At 28.8% G+C, this 18,460-nt stretch overlaps 1 long non-coding RNA gene across 1 annotated transcript; it reads left to right on the plus strand.

The window, feature by feature from the left end:
* Window positions 1-13,040: 13,040 nt before the first annotated feature.
* LOC140036999 (uncharacterized) lies at window positions 13,041-14,341 on the plus strand. The gene is made up of 2 exons (XR_011840756.1): window positions 13,041-13,719; window positions 13,893-14,341. It is a non-coding gene; the product is annotated as an uncharacterized lncRNA (long non-coding RNA).
* The last annotated feature ends 4,119 nt before the right edge of the window (window positions 14,342-18,460 follow it).

Genomic DNA, 18,460 nt, shown 5'->3' on the forward strand with positions numbered 1-18,460 from the left:
TTATTGTTTTTCCCTCGTCTATAGCTAGTCTCTAGTTTTCTATCATTGCCACCCAATTTCCTATTATTTTCCCTTCACCAATCTCCCAAACCCTTTAAATCCATAATTTGTTTTTTTAAGACTAGTAGTACTTTGTTTTTTATTCAATGATTTCATAATTTAGGATTCACTTATGGTACCATTATTGATATTTTAAATCCATGACCAATGACTATTATTTTCTTTTTGTTTTCTATATAATTTGCCCTTTCAGTTAGGATTACTAAGTTAAAGGGTAAAATATTGTTATATTTACTTTTTTACTTTTAGTAGGGTTGGTGTTTTTTCCTCTTTATTAACCCTCATTAATAGACTTCAAATCAAATACCTATATAAGGGGGTCACTTCTTACTATTAAATTCAAGCGACATGAATGGATATATAACAATTTAAAAAATCCAAAATTCTATAAAAAAAAAAAAGAATGAGGAGTTGTAAGCACTCTGATTTAACCATCCTAAAATCCCACCCTGCAATACATATAGACATAGATATTTAAAAGTTATAGAACTAAAAATAAGGATAAATTTGCTTTACGTTTCAAAGATTGTGCTATATTTATACGAATTTTAAACTTACTTTGTGTATGATACATTAAATTTATTAAAATTTTATTACTTAAATTTATTATAATGTGTATGATACGTTATTATTAAATTTACTTAAATTTTGTGTATGACACATTAAATATATTAAAATTTTATTATTTTGTTACTTAAATATGTATAATTTTCTAGTTATTTATGATGTACACTGCAATTATTTTGTATATAATTCAAAAGTATGTCATTATCCTTATTCAAATTTTAAATTTTTTCAAAAATTGAAATATAATTCATGAAGTATAATACGTTAAAAGTTTATTACATGCTTTATACGGTGAATTGAAAGGTACAAGTATTTTTTATAATATTTTTAAAATAATATATATGAACATGTATTATATAGGTATAATATGAGTATTTATTAACTATACTTAAGAATGGTGTCCATTATGATTATAATATGAGAAGGGTATATTTAGTGTATTTTTGGTTATCCTGACGTACAATACTAACTTTTATTCATCTAAAAATACCCTTGGTTCGTCCACTTGTTCTTTGCAATGCTAAGGTCAGAGAAGAAATTTTCACGGGAATCGTGAGTTTCGGAACAATTGAACACAATTTTGTATGTTTGGATACAGAATAATGCCATTTACTCTTTGTTCTTTTTTACCGCATAGTATAAAAGTTCTATGGTTCCATCCACATAAGAAGCCAAAAGGGTGAAGAGAACATTCGATAAATTAAGCCAAAACTGTTTAAGTGCAAAAATACAATTTAAAAACATCTAGGGGGTGCAATGTCTAAGAAAAGTTTTCGAAAATTTTTGGTTATTTTAGTTGCAATCTTTGTAGAAATGTATTGCCTTCCTCAAGGTAACCTGGTCTACTCCTCCGTGATCAATCATGTGGACTGAAGTTCGTATGCTTCTCCACCTTGATGATGAATTATTGCTCGTATTCTTTCCTTGAATTTATAAATAATTATCTAGCTTCCTATTTATCTTTTTAAATAGGGGAAAATTTTAAGCTTTGTATTTGCTTGATTGGTTTTTTATTTTACCATACACACGTGATTGTGAAATTTGAAATGTGAGTTGGAACTTTGTATATCCAAATGAAGCTTTTATTAATTTGTCCTACGTACCAAGTAGTTGGTTATGTCTAACATAAAATTTTTCATGAAGCGAGTACTTGCAAATAAATTAGAGATATAGTAATTCTAATAGGATAATATTCTAAATACTCTCTGCATCCCCAATATTCGAATAGGATAATATTTCTCAAAATATTGTTAAAAATTTTTAAAAGAAAATCCGGAAAATAAGGGAGGTGGTGGATCTTTTCTTCATTTAGGGGTGCCGATTTTGGCAAAATCAACAAAAATTGGCACCGCTTACATGCAGCTACTAAACACCTTTCTTTATTTTTTTTGAACTTTTTTAGAAATGTTATTTTTTAGAAAAATTTTGGAAACTAAGGGCCGCATGTACTGCATGCAGCCCCCTATTTTACAATAGCCCTAATTCCTTATCTTGAGGGTGTGAAATCATTAATCGTTCAAATGTCGACAAACCCTTGATCAACTTCTTCATTTAGCCATTTGAGAAGGCACCACTTTTCCTACATTTTTAATACACTATTCACTAGCATTCTGATCCATGCAATGCATTGATTTATATTTCAATTCAAAACAATACTTATATATTATAGTATAGGATAAAGTATATGCAAAAGGGGAAAAAATTTTCAAAGAAGTGTATGCTTAACATGTTTAAAACAAGTTTATTTCATAAATACAAAATGGACTTTCTTAATTTTAATATTTTAAATAAGTTGAAACCAAATTTTGTTAACCTATTGTTTTATCAATATATGATAACAATTTGAATAAAATAATTTAATTTATAACCATTTACATGATAGAGCAATTGTAAACTTATTTATCAATATATCATATTATACCTGTATATCAAAATTTTTAACATTAAAAATATAAAATATAACTAATTCATTTTCCTCAATTTTAGAAAATTATTTCTCCCATCTTGTAATCCTAAAATTATTGAGTGCTTATACAATAATGTCTTTCATAAACTTTAATATAGATTTAAAATAATCTTTATAAAATGTGTTTTTAAAATTTTCAAAATTATTGAAGACTATCACCCTTTCCATTCTCTTTTATCTGCTAACTGATTATCTATTGTCTTCTATGACTTTCAGACCTTTTATCACAAGTACCATCTTTCATGTCATATCCCCACAATCCCATTATTTCTTCTAGATTTTTCCCATCTCTCCTCTCTCCGTCTAGATTTTTCCCATCACTCTTTTAACTCTTTGTTACTATCTTCCTCTCGCCTATAGTTAGCCTATAGTTTTCTATCATTGCCACCCAATTTCCTATTATTTTCCCTTCACCATTCTCCCAAACCCTTTAAATCCATAATTAGTTTTTTTAGGCTAGTAGTGTTTTGTTTTTTATTCAGTGATTTCATAATTTAGGATTCACAAATAGTACCATTATTGATATTTTAAATCCATGATCAATGAATATTATTTTCTTTTTGTTTTCTATATAATTTGCCCTTTCAATTAGAATTACTAATTTGAAGGGCAAAATATTATTATTTACTTTTTTACTTTTAGTAGGGTTGGTGATTTTTCTTTTTTATTTACCTTCACATTAATAGATTTCAAATCAAATTCCTATATAAGTGATTAAGTGGGCCACTTCTTACTTTTAAATTCAAAAAACATGAAAATATATATAACAATTTAAAAAATTCAAAATTCTATATATAAAAAAAAGGGAATGAGGAGTTACAAATATTCTAATTTAACCATCCTAAAAAGCCTACCTACAATACATATAAACATAGATATAGACATAGATGACTTAAAATTTTGAATTTGTTTAGTCAAATTTTAGATTCATCCAAGATCGTCTCTTCCGGACAAAATGGTCACATGATTCCGTACAGTCTTGCGTTAAATTTCTGCTCTATCATCCAACGAGTAGTTGGTTCGCGTTCAATCAAATGGTTTGTTTTGACTGATGGTCCAAAATCTATGGGATATGCCAAAAATTTAGTCATTTTTCCTTTTTTCCAACAAACGACCAAAAATTTAGTCAGGTATGGGCGCTTTACTCCTTTAGTTAGATGTAGTTGTCAAATTGGACATTGCTACGAAATAATTAAATATTATGGATGTATATCATATTTATCTCATTTTCTAAATAGTGACAAGTTTTTCACATTTTTCAGAGTATCATGACTTTTGAGGTGACAGAGACGGTACGACTTTCGATAAAATTATCACCACTTTTGATAAAATTGACACGATCGTCAGCAAAACTATGATGACTTACAAGAAGATGTTATTACCATCTTGAAAATGTTTTTGATGTACTTTAAATTCCCTTGTAAATAAGGGTAAATCCTCTAGTATCAAAGTAATAGAAAATAGAAATTTCATAAGAATAGTTCTTTTCTTACTTTTTTTTATCTCCTGAACTCTTTAATTTTTTTTATTTTTCTTAACATACTATTCACATCATAAATAATTCAAATCTATATCTATATAAATTTGAGAAGGGATTTTTAGCAACAAGCATCCATACATCTTCCCACTATCAATTTCATTTTTCTAGCATTTCATATTTAATTTAATTTATAAAATATTTTCCTCTTAACTTCCACGTCTACTCTTCACATTTGAAATTGTTAGTTGCTTTTTAAAATCATTCCATTTCAAATTGTTGGTTAATGTACATGTTATCCTATTTGAACTTCAACCCATCACGTTTCCAATTACCTTACATTATTTATGATTCTACTCCAATTAAAACTTCTATAAGACTATAACAAGAGATAACAAATATAACATCCTTTCATGCTTTCTTATTAATTTAAATAAGTAAGATTATTTACACTCTATTTTTGTTATGCACACTTCAATAATCATTTTGATCATATAATTTTCATTAATTAGACTATATGATAAAACAAATGGTGGAATTGCAAATAATAAAAAATGAATTGCAAATAACGTTTTCCTAAATAATAAAAAATGGAGTGCAAATAACATTTTTTAAGTAAGAAGTGGCTTCCGTGCCTTTCTAATTTAAATAAGTAAGGAGTGGCTCCACTTACATAGTAATTTGGTTTGAAGTTTATTAGTGGGAGGGTAAATAAAGAGAAAACATTGCCAAACTTAGTAAACGTAAAAAAATAAATGATAATATTTTATCTTTTAACTTAGTAATCCTAAGTAAAAGAACAAAATTAAATAGAAAACAAAAAGGAAATAATGTCGTGGATTTAAAAAATCAAGAATGGTACCATTCATTGAAATCTAAATTATGAAATCACTAAATAAAAAAAAAAAAGTACTACTGACCTTTTAACATGGAATTTGTTTTTTGAAATATTCATTTTTGATAAAAAATAATGATAACAACAACACCAATCCTACCAAAAAAATTTTAAAAAGTAATATTATAGTTTAAGAGAAAAATATAGAACATTCGACCCTAAAATACTACTTAATTTGTATATATTTGATCCAAGTTTGACCCTGATTAGATTTGAATAAGAGTGCATAACCCAAACACTAAGGATAACTTTTGATATCATTAATTATTTTATATATTCTTATTGCTGTCTTCATATGTAAATAATAATAGAGATGACAAAGATGAAAAAATAATAATAATAGAGAGAGTGGTACCATGATAGAAGATACGAAAGTCGTAGGAGGCCTCTGATGACTAGCTAACGGATAAGAGAAGAGGGAAATAATAGTGATTTTTAATAATTTTGAGAATTCTAAAAACATATATTACAGAGATTTTTTTTAAATATACGTTAAAGTTTATGAAAAATGCTAATCTAAATGCAGTCAACAATTTTAGCGATACAAGATAGGAGAAAGTTTTTTTTTCTAAAAATGGAAGAAAATAAATTGGTTATAATTTTTTTTATTATAAGTTTTGATATATGGGTATAAGATAATATGTTTTGTCGGATGCTGATAAATTGATTTTTTTTTTTAGAAAACTCTTTTCACCTTACCACCCAATCTAACCCTTTCCTTAAATGAGTTAACAATTCCTCTATCATGTAAATCATTATAAATTAAAATTTTTTTAACATGTTAAGCATACACTTCTTTAAAATTTTTAGTCTATATATATATAAATATATATAATATTATTTTGATTTGAAATATAATCATAGCACGGGTCAAAATACTAGTTAGTCTTAATTCTATAACAGACATTCTTTCTTTCTTTCTTTTTGTCAAATTGGACATTCACTGGCCTCGATTGCGTCTACTCTCCAGTTTGGAAATGGGGCAGGGACGGTCAGTATGACCGTCCTGAACGGTTAATGGCCATGATCTGACCTCAAAAATTTGTGTGATTGAAATCACAAGTTGTAACTCGATTTCCACGTCATGTATGGAACCTACAAAAATTTGCTTTAAAGTTATGCGATGTGTAAAAAAATTACGCGATGTACAAAGAATGTTACGCGCAATTGAAAATATGCAAAATCGTCAAGTTTCATCCCCTCGGGCAAAGAACGGACAAGCGGGCGACTAATCCGAAAACCACGTCAGTGACAAAGGATCGACAAATGGTAGGAGCTGTCCTAATAGAGCGTCGCATCCGCTGAAGGATTGGGCTCTTTGCGACCGTTTGCGTGTCGTAGTTGTGGGTCCCGCAACAAACTTTTCTCCAAAATCCTTTTTTTTTCGTCGGTACGAAAGATAATATATTAAATTAAACAGATTTTCTAGAACTAAATTCAATTAAATTAATCATTACGCTGCATTAAATTAAACAAAGGATTGGGCTCTTCACAACCGTTTGCGTGTCGTAGTTGTGGATCTCGCGATAGATTCTTCCCCAACATCATTTTTTGTCGGTATGAAAGATAATCATTACATTAAATTAAATAGAGTTTCTAAAACTAAATTAAATTAAATAGATCACTAGTATTTTGCCCGTGCCTTAACACAATCTTTTTTTATTTATTGCAAATTTATATAAATATAAATAATATAAATACAAAAATTAACCACAATCTTACATGTTCATATAAATATTAACTTTAAAACATTAATGTATTCTAAATTTTCAATTGTTCACTAATTTTTAAAAATGTGTTTACATATTTTCACTATAATACGATATTATATATCAAATCATGTACCACATATCAAAAACTTGGTAGATATTCTTTCTTTTTATCAATATTCTTTTAGATAATATAAATTTTTATAATGACCATAAATCTAAAACTATATATTCATATTTCATTAAGTAGAAAAATCCCGCAGTTCATTTTTCTCGATTAATAAATATTTAGTTTTCAACAATATTGGTAAATTTATCGGTGTAATAGTTAATTCTTTTTTTTAAGTAAGTTAATTCAAAATTAAGGGAATAGATGATGAACAATTTGAATACTAATCAACAGTACGGCTGTAAAAGAAAGTAATTTGGGATATGTAAGATTTCAATAATTATGATTAAGAAAGTAATTTGAGATATATAAAATTTCAATAATTGTGATTTGAGGTTTTACTCTAACTCTAAATGTAATAATTTGATAGAAAGTAAAATCATTAAGATAAGGTTGGTTGTTTTTAAAACAATATCTTTAAGATAAAATTAGTTATTTTTTAAAGTTATTTTAAAATTAGAGATAATTTTTAAATATATAATATAATCTAATTAGAATTTAATGTATATAAAACTCAAATGACCTATAACTCGTTAATTCTTTTCAATTAAACATGCCATATCGGAGTGAGAAATAATTCTAATTAAAATAATTATTTTCATATATATATATATATATATATATATTACATTACCGTAAATTAAACAAAGGATTGGGCGCTTCATAATCGTTTGCGCATCGTAGTTGTGGGTCTAGCAATAGAATTTTCCCCAAAATCATTTTTTTTTATCGGTATGAAAGATAACCATTACATATCTAGAACTAAATTGAGTTAATTAATCATTACAGTACATTATAAATTAAACAAAGGATTGGGCTGCTCGTAACCATTGACGTGTGGTCGTTATGGGTCCCGCAATAGATTTTTGCACCTGATTCTTTCGTTGTTTTATCGGTATGGTGCAAACGAGCTGAGTCGAATCGAATTTTGACCTAATCAAACCGAGCCTCCAGTTAATTTTGTGAAACTCGAACTCGAGCTTGAACTCGACTCAAATTCGAGTCGAGCTCGAGCTTAAAAAATAAAATAATAATAATAATAAATTTATTTTAAAAATGAATAAAATAATAATTTTTTAACAAATAATAAAATATTAGGAATATATGTGTAATTTTACTATTAAAATAAAAAATAAGAAATAAATATATAATTGAGCTCGCGAGCCAACCAGCCTAATGTTTTTGAACTCAAACTCGAGCTCGAACTCGATTTAATTAGTTCGAGCTCACAAGTGATTCGATTCGTGAATATCCCTAGGTATGAATGATAATCATTACATTAAATTAAGCAGAGTTTCTAAAAATATCTTTGCAATCGTTGATGAAAGATAATCATTACATTAAATAAAACAGACTTTCCAGAGAAGTCCTTGCAAACGTTTTCAACAAATTTAAGAAATGCTCATAGGCTCACAAGGAAACAAGAGCTTCTTTCAACCGTCAGCTTTCCTAAACACGTGCTTAAGACTAGTTGTTGGAAAGCTGTGCAAGATGCTCTTGCAATCATCTTGACAATCCTGCCAATCCCTTCCTGCCATGTTGCCCTCTTCCTTCAAATCATATAATACAAAGGGATAATTGCAAAAACCTCCCCTGAGATTTCTAACACTTGCACTGACCTTCCCTGTGGTTTGAAAAATTGCACTGACCTCCCCTAAACTTACCAATTCTTTGCAAATTCAGTCCAAACGATTAAAATATTGTTTTAGGGAGTGAAATTAGAATTTTATATCAGATTTGCCCTTTGTGCTACATGTCCAATAAATGACAAAATACTACAAATCAATTAATAATTAATAAACTTTAAGGGATATAGTTTATAGGCAAATATGCATTACCCATTTAAAGTACCGTTTCTTTATGGATATTTTACTTTCAAATATTTAATTTATGATAAATATATCAATGTTTGAAAGTAAAATATAAAAAGTGTTACAGTAATATTCTTACAAAAAAAAATCGATATTTTAAGAATAGTGGTTTAATTGTGATGTTTTGTACTTTTCTTTTTAATTTTACTATAATAAATTTAAATTTTAAATTTGAATAGTAATATGCATGTGATTAGAAATAAAGGTTATATTAAAAAAAAGATTAAAATGTACTTTGACTTTTGCAATATGATAAATATTTTAATATATTTTAAAATAAAAAATCTGACACTTTCAATGGGACGAAAGGAGTATAAATTATATTACAAAAGCGATGCCATATTATATCGTATGATTGATTGTCTTAATCACGAAACGATACTTAAAAGAAATGTTGTTTTCGTAATTTGCCAGCCTGGATTAGAACAACTAAAGCGGCAAAATTTAGTGCGGTAAATTATGACTATCCCCAGCGTCGTGCCCATCAAAATCAAATTGTGCGGTGTGGCCAAGAGAATTTTTTATTCTTTTATTTGTTTATATCAACATGCCGGAATCCCGTACACAATATTGCTTTGGTATTTGTGGGGAAAGAGAGAAGAAAAAACAATAATGTCAGCGTTTTTGGAGCAGCACATGCGTTGTCTGGTGCCCTCCAGAATTGAGCTACGTGTCGTGCTTAAATGGCACCAGATTGACGTTCCTAGGGTGGGAAAGCCCATACCATTCTTACCATATACAATTCCATGATAAAGAGGGTCAGGTCATAGAAAAATCCACTCCATCCGTTGATATTGCCATTCTTTGTTGGATTGTTCCAAATTATTTGTGATTTATATAAATTAGATGATATATTTCTATTTAATTTCTCCATTTAGTCATTTACTCCTGAGACACTCCGTAAAAGTTTAATGCATGAGTCTTTTTATGAGTTCATATACTATTATCAAGGAAACTAAAACAACAATTTTTGTAGTACGTAACAGTTATTAAATACTTGAGATCACAACAATCTAAGACTTGGTAGAACTTTCAAATATCTAAGATTCTGTTGTTTTTCAAAACCCAGGGTTGAACAAATATCATGGCCCCACAATTCTTTAAGAGCTAGACACTACACATGAAGTTTCAAATTCTATCCACTATTAATAAAAATTGCAATTTTTGAAGTGCAACAAACTTTATAAGATGAAAGGAAGGAGTAATACTTACCGTGTATATATATATATATATATATTGTTTCTTGGCTTGATTTGTCCCTGTAAATAAGATCATTGTATTGATTTAGTGAAGAAAAACAATTAGTCGAAACTCAAGCTGCAACTATTATAAAATCCTCAATAATTATAATAGTGTCAAGAAAGACACCACTTAAAATGTTGTTTATTAGGACACTTACAATATTACAATGTAGTGAAACTCAGCTAGAAGGTAAAATTACAATATGACGGTAAATTGCTGTATCATAAATACACTTCTAAAATTAGCCCCTGCGGAGGAAGCGGGGCGGGGCGGGGGGAGTGGGGGATGGGGGACAGGGCGGGGCGGGGGCGGGGGAATTTGTGGGTCCCCCGGCCCACCCCGCCCCGTTGTCATCCCTAAGTTTAAGCTGAACTCCACCACAACGCCTCTCTTTAAGAGATCAAATATTATATGGAATTTTTTTTCCAGCAACAATTTGGCATAAAAATGCTTTCAGATAACAATTTAGCATATAAATGCATGGTCGGCAAGATTACATATATAAATTCGTATGTAAATAGTATATACACTAGTATTTATATTTGAATTCAAAACAATACTTATATAGTATAGTATAGAATAAAGTATATGAAAAAGGCAAAAAAGATTTATAAAAGTGTATGTTTAACATGTTAAAAAAAATTTATTTCGTAAATACAAAATGGACTTTCTTAATTTTAATATCTTAAATAAGTTGAAACCAAATTTTGTTAACCTATTGTTTTGTCAATATATGATAACAATTTGAATAAAATAATTTAATTTATAACCATTTACATAATAGAGCAATTGTAAACTTATTTATCAATATATCATGTTATACCTATATATCAAAATTTTTAACATTAAAAATATAAAGTATAATTAATTCATTTTCCTCAATTTTAGAAAATTATTTCTCCCATCTTGTAATCCTAAAATTGTTGAGTGCTCATAGAATAATATTCTTCATAAACTTTAATATAGATTTAAAATAATCTTAGTAAGCTGTATTTTTAAAATTTTCAAAATTATTAAAGACTATCATCCTTTCCATTCTCTTTTACCTGCTAACTAGCTATTTGCTGCATTCTATGACTTTCAGATCTTTTATCGCGGTGCCATACTTCCTGTCATATCCCCACAATCCCATTCTTTCTTCTCCCCACTCTTCGTGCAATGTTGTAATAGTTCACTTTCCTTTTTTGATTTTTCCTACCACTCTTTAACTCTTCGTTATTGTTTTTCCCTCGTCTATAGCTAGTATCTACTTTTTTATCATTGCCACCCAATTTCCTATTATTTGCCCTTCACCAATCTCCCAAACCCTTTAAATCCATAATTTGTTTTTTTAGGCTAGTAGTACTTTGTTTTTTATTCAATGATTTCATAATTTAAGATTCACTAATGGTACCATTATTGATATTTTAAATCCATGACCAATGACTATTATTTTCTTTTTGTTTTCTATATAATTTGCCCTTTTAGTTAGGATTACTAAGTTGAAGGGTAAAATATTGTTATTTAATTTTTTACTTTTAGTAGGGTTGGTGATTTTTCCTCTTTATTAACCCTCATTAATAGACTTCAAATCAAATACCTATATAAGGGGGTCACTTCTTACTTTTAAATTCAAAAGACATGAATGGATATATAACAATTTAAAAAATTCAAAATTCTATTAAAAAAAAGAATGAGGAGTTGTAAGTACTCTGATTTAACCATTTTAAAATCCCACTCTGCAATACATATAGACATAGATATTTAAAAGTTACAGAACTAAAAATATGGAAAAATTTACTTTACATTTCAAAGATTGTGCTATATTTATACGAATTTTAAACTTACTTTGTGTATGATACATTACATTTATTAAAATTTTATTACTTAAATTTATTATAATGTGTATGATACATTATTATTAAATTTACTTAAATTTTGTGTATGATACATTAAATATATTAAAATTTTATTATTTTGTTACTTAAATATGTATAATTTTCTAGTTATTTATGATGTACACTGCTCTTATTTTGTATATAATTCAAAAGTATGTCATTATCCTTATTCAAATTTTAAATTTTTTCAAAAATTGAAATATAATTCATGAAGTATAATACGTTAAAAGTTTATTACATGCTTTATACGGTGAATTGAAAGGTACAAGTGTTTTTTAGAATAATTTTAAAATAATATATATGAACATGTATTATATAGGTATAATATGAGTATTTATTAACTATACTTAAGAATGATGTCCATTATGATTATAATATGAGAAGGGTATGTTTAGTGTATATTTGGTTATCCTGACGTACAATACTAACTTTTATTCATCTAAAAATACCCTTGGTTCGTCCACTTGTTCTTTGCAATGCTAAAGTCAGAGAAGCAATTTTCACGGGAATCGTGAGTTTCGGAACAATTGAACACAATTTTGTATGTTTGGATACAGAATAATGCCATTTACTCTTTGTTCTTTTTTACCGCATAGTATAAAAGTTCTATGGTTCCATCTGCATAAGAAGGCAAAACGGTGAAGAGAACATTCGATAAATTAAGCCAAAACTGTTTAGGTGCAAAAATACAATTTAAAAACATCTAGGGGGTGCAATGTTTTGTTGCTCGTATTCTTTCCTTGAATTTATAAATAATTATCTAGCTTCCTATTTATCTTTTTTAATAGGGGAAAATGTTAAGCTTTGTATTTGCATGATTGGTTTTTTATTTTACCATATACACCTGACTGTGAAATTTGAAATGTGAGTTGGAACTTTGTATGTCCAAATGAAGCTTTTATTAATTTGTCCTTCGTACCAAGTAGTTGGTCATGTCTAACATAAAATTTTTCATTAAGCGAGTACTTGCAAATAAATTAGAGATATAGTAATTCTAATCGGATAATATTCTAAATACTCTTTGCATCCCCAGTATTCGAATAGGATAATATTTCTCAAAATATTGTTAAAAAAATTTTAAAAGAAAATTGGAAAAATAAGGGAGGTGGTGGATCTTTTCTTCATTTAGGGGTGCCGATTTTGGCAAAATCAACAAAAATCGGCACCGCTTACATGCAGCTACTAAACACCTTTCTTTATTATTTTTTTTTGAACTTTTTTAGAAAAATTTTGGAAACTAAGGGCCGCATGTACTGCATGCAGCCCCCTATTTTACAATAGCCCTAATTCCTTATCTTGAGGGTGTGAAATCATTAATCTTTCAAATGTCGACAAACCCTTGATTAACTTTTTCATTTAGCCATATGAGAAGGCACCAATTTTCCTACATTTTTAATACACTATTCACTAGCATTCTGACCATGCAATACACTGATTTATATTTCAATTCAAAACAATACTTATATATTATAGTAAAGGATAAAGTATAGGGAAAATGGCCAATTTAGTCCCTAAACTTTTTCGTCCTTATATATTATTTGTAGCCAATTTGATCCTTAAACTTATATTTCAGTTCCAATCAAAGAACTCAGTGGCAGAGCCACCGTATAATTTCCTTCAAACTCCTAATTGAGCAACCCAAAGGGGTATTTTAGGGATTTCGATGGTGGGGTTGTAACAAAAATTAACCGACAGATAAGTTTTGTGAGAAATATCCAAAACCCAAAACAAAAACAAAAAATTTTTCAAAGCTGCCAAGCGGTGCTGGTGGGGTTATGCTGTTTTTGTATCTGGGAGGAAATGATTTCCAAGGTGTTTACCACCTTATCTGTCTGATTTGTGTCCAAGCTTGGTGGAGTTGGTGTTGTCCTGCAATAATTTGTCAGGTAATGTCCCTGAAAGCTTTGGTGCATGCCCTGTTTTGGAACTATTTGATAGCTCAAACAATAAATTTTCTGGTGAATTACCTGTTGATACCCTTGTGACGATGAGTAACTCGAAGAATTTGTCCTTGTTATTCAATATTTTCATTGTTTCTTTGCATGAATCTTTGTCCAAGATGGTCAGTTTGGAGACTTTGGATGTGAGTTCTAACAATCTATCTGAGGTGATTCATTTGGGATTTGTCAGGACCCCAGGAACAATTTGCAAGTGTTGTATCTTCAGAATAATTTGCACACCGGTTCAATACCAAAGAGTTTGAGTAATTGTTTCAAGTTGGAATCCCTTGATCTCAGTTTTAACTTCTTGACTAGGACAATCCCATCTAGCTTGGGATCATATCTCAGCTTCGTGATTTGATTGCTTCGTTAAATCAGCTTTATGGAGAAATCCCACAAGGGCTAATGTACTTGCTTAGAGAATCTGATTCTTGATTTCAATGATCTGAATGGATCAACCCCTGCTAGTCTCAACAATTGTACGAATTTGAATTAGATTTCACTCTGAAATAACCAGTTGAGTGGTCAAATCTTGTGAGTCTTGGAATATTCCTGCAGAATTAGAGGATTGCCGTAGCTTGCTTTGGTTGGATCTTAATACCAATTTTCTTAATGGGACTATCCCTCCCAGTCTATCCAAACAAGTTGGCAATATTGCTGCTGCACGGCTTACAGGGAAGTGGTATGTGTACATCAAGAATGATGGAAGCAAGCCGTGCCATGGAGCAGGGAATTTGCTAGAATTTTAAGCAGTGCCATGGAGCATGGAAGCAACCCCACCAGCACCGCTTGGCAGCTTTGAAAAATTTTTTGTTTTTGTTTTGAGTTTTGGGTATTTCTCACAAAACTTATCTGTTTGTTAATTTAGCCCCATCATCGAAATCCTTAAAATACCCTTTTTGGGTTGCTCAATTAGGAGTTTGAAGGAAATTATGCGGTGGCTCCGCCGCTGAGTTCCTTGATTGGAACTGGAATATAAGTTTAAGGATCAAATTGGCTACAAATAATATATAAGGTCGAAATCGACAAGAAAAAAAAAGTTTAGGGACTAAATTGGCCATTTTTCCCAAAGCATATGCAAAAGAGGAAAAAAATTTCAAAGAAGTGTATGCTTAACATGTTTAAAACAAGTTTATTTCGTAAATACAAAATGGACTTTCCTAATTTTAATATCTTAAATAAGTTGAAACCAAATTTTGTTAACCTATTGTTTTATCAATATATGATATCAATATATAATCAATATAGGATAATATTTCTCAAAATATTGTTAAAAAAAATTTTAAAAAATCGGAAAAATAAGGGAAGTGGTGGATCTTTTCTTCATTTAGTGGTGCCGATTTTGGCAAAATCAGCAAATATCGGCACCGCTTGCATGCAGCTACTAAACACCTTTTTTATTATTTTTTTTGAACTTTTTTAGAAATGTTATTTTTTAAAAAAAATTGGAAGTTAAGGGCCGCATGTACTGCATGAGCCCCCTATTTTACAATAGCCCCCCATTTGTTGGAAAAAATTGAAAATATGTGTAAGCGTTTGAATGTGGTCAAAAAATGTAGGTATGTGAAACATATATATATATATATATATATGTATGTATGTATATGTATATGCATGAAAGGACATGTAGCACTCATGATGTCGATTCTGCAGATGAAGAAAAGATCCACTACTTTTCTTATTTTTATCAATTTTTTTAACAATATTCTAAGAAATTAGTCTAATTCCTTATCTTGAGGGTGTGAAATCATTAATCTTTCAAATGTCGACAAACCCTTGATTAACTTCTTCATTTAGCCATTTGAGAAGGCACAACTTTTCCTACATTCCAGCACGCTATTCACTACCATTCTGACCCGTGTAAGATACGGATTGTATTTCAATTCAAAACAAAACTTATATATTATAGTATAAGATATAGTCTATGAAAAAGGCAAAAAAAAAAAAAAATCAAAGAAGTGCATGTTTAACATGTTAAAAAAAATTTATTTTGTAAATACAAAACAGACTTTCTTAATTTTAATATCTTAAATAAGTTGAAACCAATTTTTGTTAACCTATTATTTTGTCAATATATGATAACAATTTGAATAAAATAATTTAATTTATAATGATTTACATGATAGAGCCATTGTAAACTTATTTATCAATATATCATGTTAAACCTATTTATCAAAAATTTTAACTTAAAAAAAATGAAGTATAACTAATTCATTTTCCTCAATTTTAGAAAATTATTTCTTCCATCTTGTAATCCTAAAATTGTTGAGTGCTTATAGAATAATATTCTTCATAAAGTTTAATATAGATTTAAAATAATCTTTGTAAGATGTATTTGTATAATTTTCAAAATTATTAAAAACTATCATCCTTTTCATCCTCTTTTACCTGCTAACTGACTATCCGCTGCCTTCTATGACTTTCAAACCTTTTATCACAGTGTCATTCTTTCTGTCATATTCCCACAATTCCATCCTTTCCTCTCCCCTTTCTTCTCCCATCTTATAATAGTTCACCTTCTTTTTTCAATTTTTTCCACCACTCTTTAACTCCTCGTTATTATCTTCCCTAGCATATAGCTAGCCTCTAGTTTTCTATCATTGCCACCCAATTTCCTATTATTTTCCCTTCACCATTCTCCCAAACCCTTTAAATCCATAATTTGGTTTTTTAGACTAATAGTACTTTGTTTTTATTCAGTGAGTTCATAATTTAGGATTCACAAATAATACCATTATTGATATTTTAAATCCAAAACCAATGAATATTAGTTTCCTTTTGTTTTCTATATAATTTGCCCTTTTAGTTAGGATTACTAAGGCTCCGTTTGATAAAACTGAATCTGAATTCTGAATTCTGAATTCTGAATGCTGAATACTGAAACAATTAATTTGCTGAATATTAAGCACTGAAAAAAGATATATGAATATCTGAATCTTAATGCTGAACATATTTATACTGTTTGATAAACATTTATAACTTAATGCTTAATAAGCTAAATTGTACAATTTTGCCCTTCTATCTTTTAATCCAAAAAGGAAATGGAACCTATGATTTAATTAGCTTAAAATTGTTAGGTATGAAAATGACAATATTTATTTTTAAATCAAAGTAATATAAAAGAATAAATATATTATGAAAAAGTCCAAATATCGGTGCAAATATTTTTTTAAATCAGAGTTTGATAAGAAAAGTCCAAATATAAGCAAAAGGAAGCTGCAATAAACAAGTTTTAAATTCATACCAAATTATTTAGAAATTTAATTACTTCAATGGAAAAATGTTGAAGCAAAACAACAAATAATCAATGTCACTTACCTTGGAAATAATGAATTTGAGATCGGTGAGTACGGTAGCAATAAAAAAAATTGGGAGGAAAAAAATGACAAAATTATGAAAGAGTAGAAAGATGGAAAAAAAATAAGGAGTACACAGATGTGAGGAGCATGGAGAAATTGTAAAAAAGTCATTAAATAGGGAAAAAATAGAAGTAGAAAGCCATTAGACAGAGAATGGCATGTTGTTTAATTAGATAAGGATTTTGGATAGAAAATATTAGGTTGTTTAATTAGATAAGGATTTTGAATGTAATTAACAAACAAGGATAGATTTGGTAGATAAAATAAAGTAATTGAAGTAAATCTCTTGATTCTTATCAAATTAAGCATTCAGTTACGATTCTTGTGCTGAAAAAAATACATACAAATTCAGCACCACTTAATAAGTTCAGCAGAAAAATTTTTATTTATCAAACACCCAAAACATCTGAATGTCTGAATGAATTCAGTTTCAGCACTTTTTTATGTTATCAAACAGACACTAAGTTGAAAAGTAAAATATTATTTTTTACTTTTTTACTTTTAGTATGGTTGGTAATTTTTCCTCTTTATTTACCCTCACATTGATAGATTTCAAATCAAATTCCTATATAAGTAGACCACTTCTTACTTTTAAATTCAAAAGGCATAAAAGAATAAATAACAATTTAAAATTCAAAATTCTATATATAAAAAAGAAAGAATGAGGAGTTACAAACATTCTGATTTAACCATCATAAAAATCCTCCCAACAATACATATAGACACAGATGACTTAAAATTTTGAATTTGTTTAGTCAAATTTTAGATTCATCCAAAATCATCTCTTCCGGACAAAATGGTCACATGATTCCGTCCAGCCTTGCGTTAAATTTCTGCTTAATCATCCAACCAATAGTTGTTTTGACTGGTTGTCCAAACGGTCTAATTCTTTGGGATAGTCTTTTTTTTTTTGTTGCAACAAACGACCAAAAGTTTAGTCAAGTATGGGTGCTTTACTGCTTTAGTCAGACGTACTTGTCAAATTGGATATTTCTACGAAATAATTAAATATTATGAATGTATATCACATTTATCTCATCCTCTAAATAGTAATAAACTGTTCAGGGGTGGATTTACACTGGGACACTGAGGGCCCCCTTAAATTTCTATAATACCCATTAAAATTTGATGTAATTTTGAGTGTGCCCTCGAAGTTTTGTGTATTCATTAATTTATATACTCCTAAAGTTGTTTTTTATTTTACATGTTATTACAGCTACCATAAAAAGAGATTTTTCAGTTATGAATATAGTGAAAAATTGGTTACGAAATAGAATGGAAAACACTTGGATGAATGATTGTTTAGTTACTTTTATTGAGAAAAATAT

This window comes from Coffea arabica, chromosome 2e (assembly GCF_036785885.1).
Source record: "Coffea arabica cultivar ET-39 chromosome 2e, Coffea Arabica ET-39 HiFi, whole genome shotgun sequence".
NCBI lineage: Eukaryota > Viridiplantae > Streptophyta > Magnoliopsida > Gentianales > Rubiaceae > Coffea > Coffea arabica.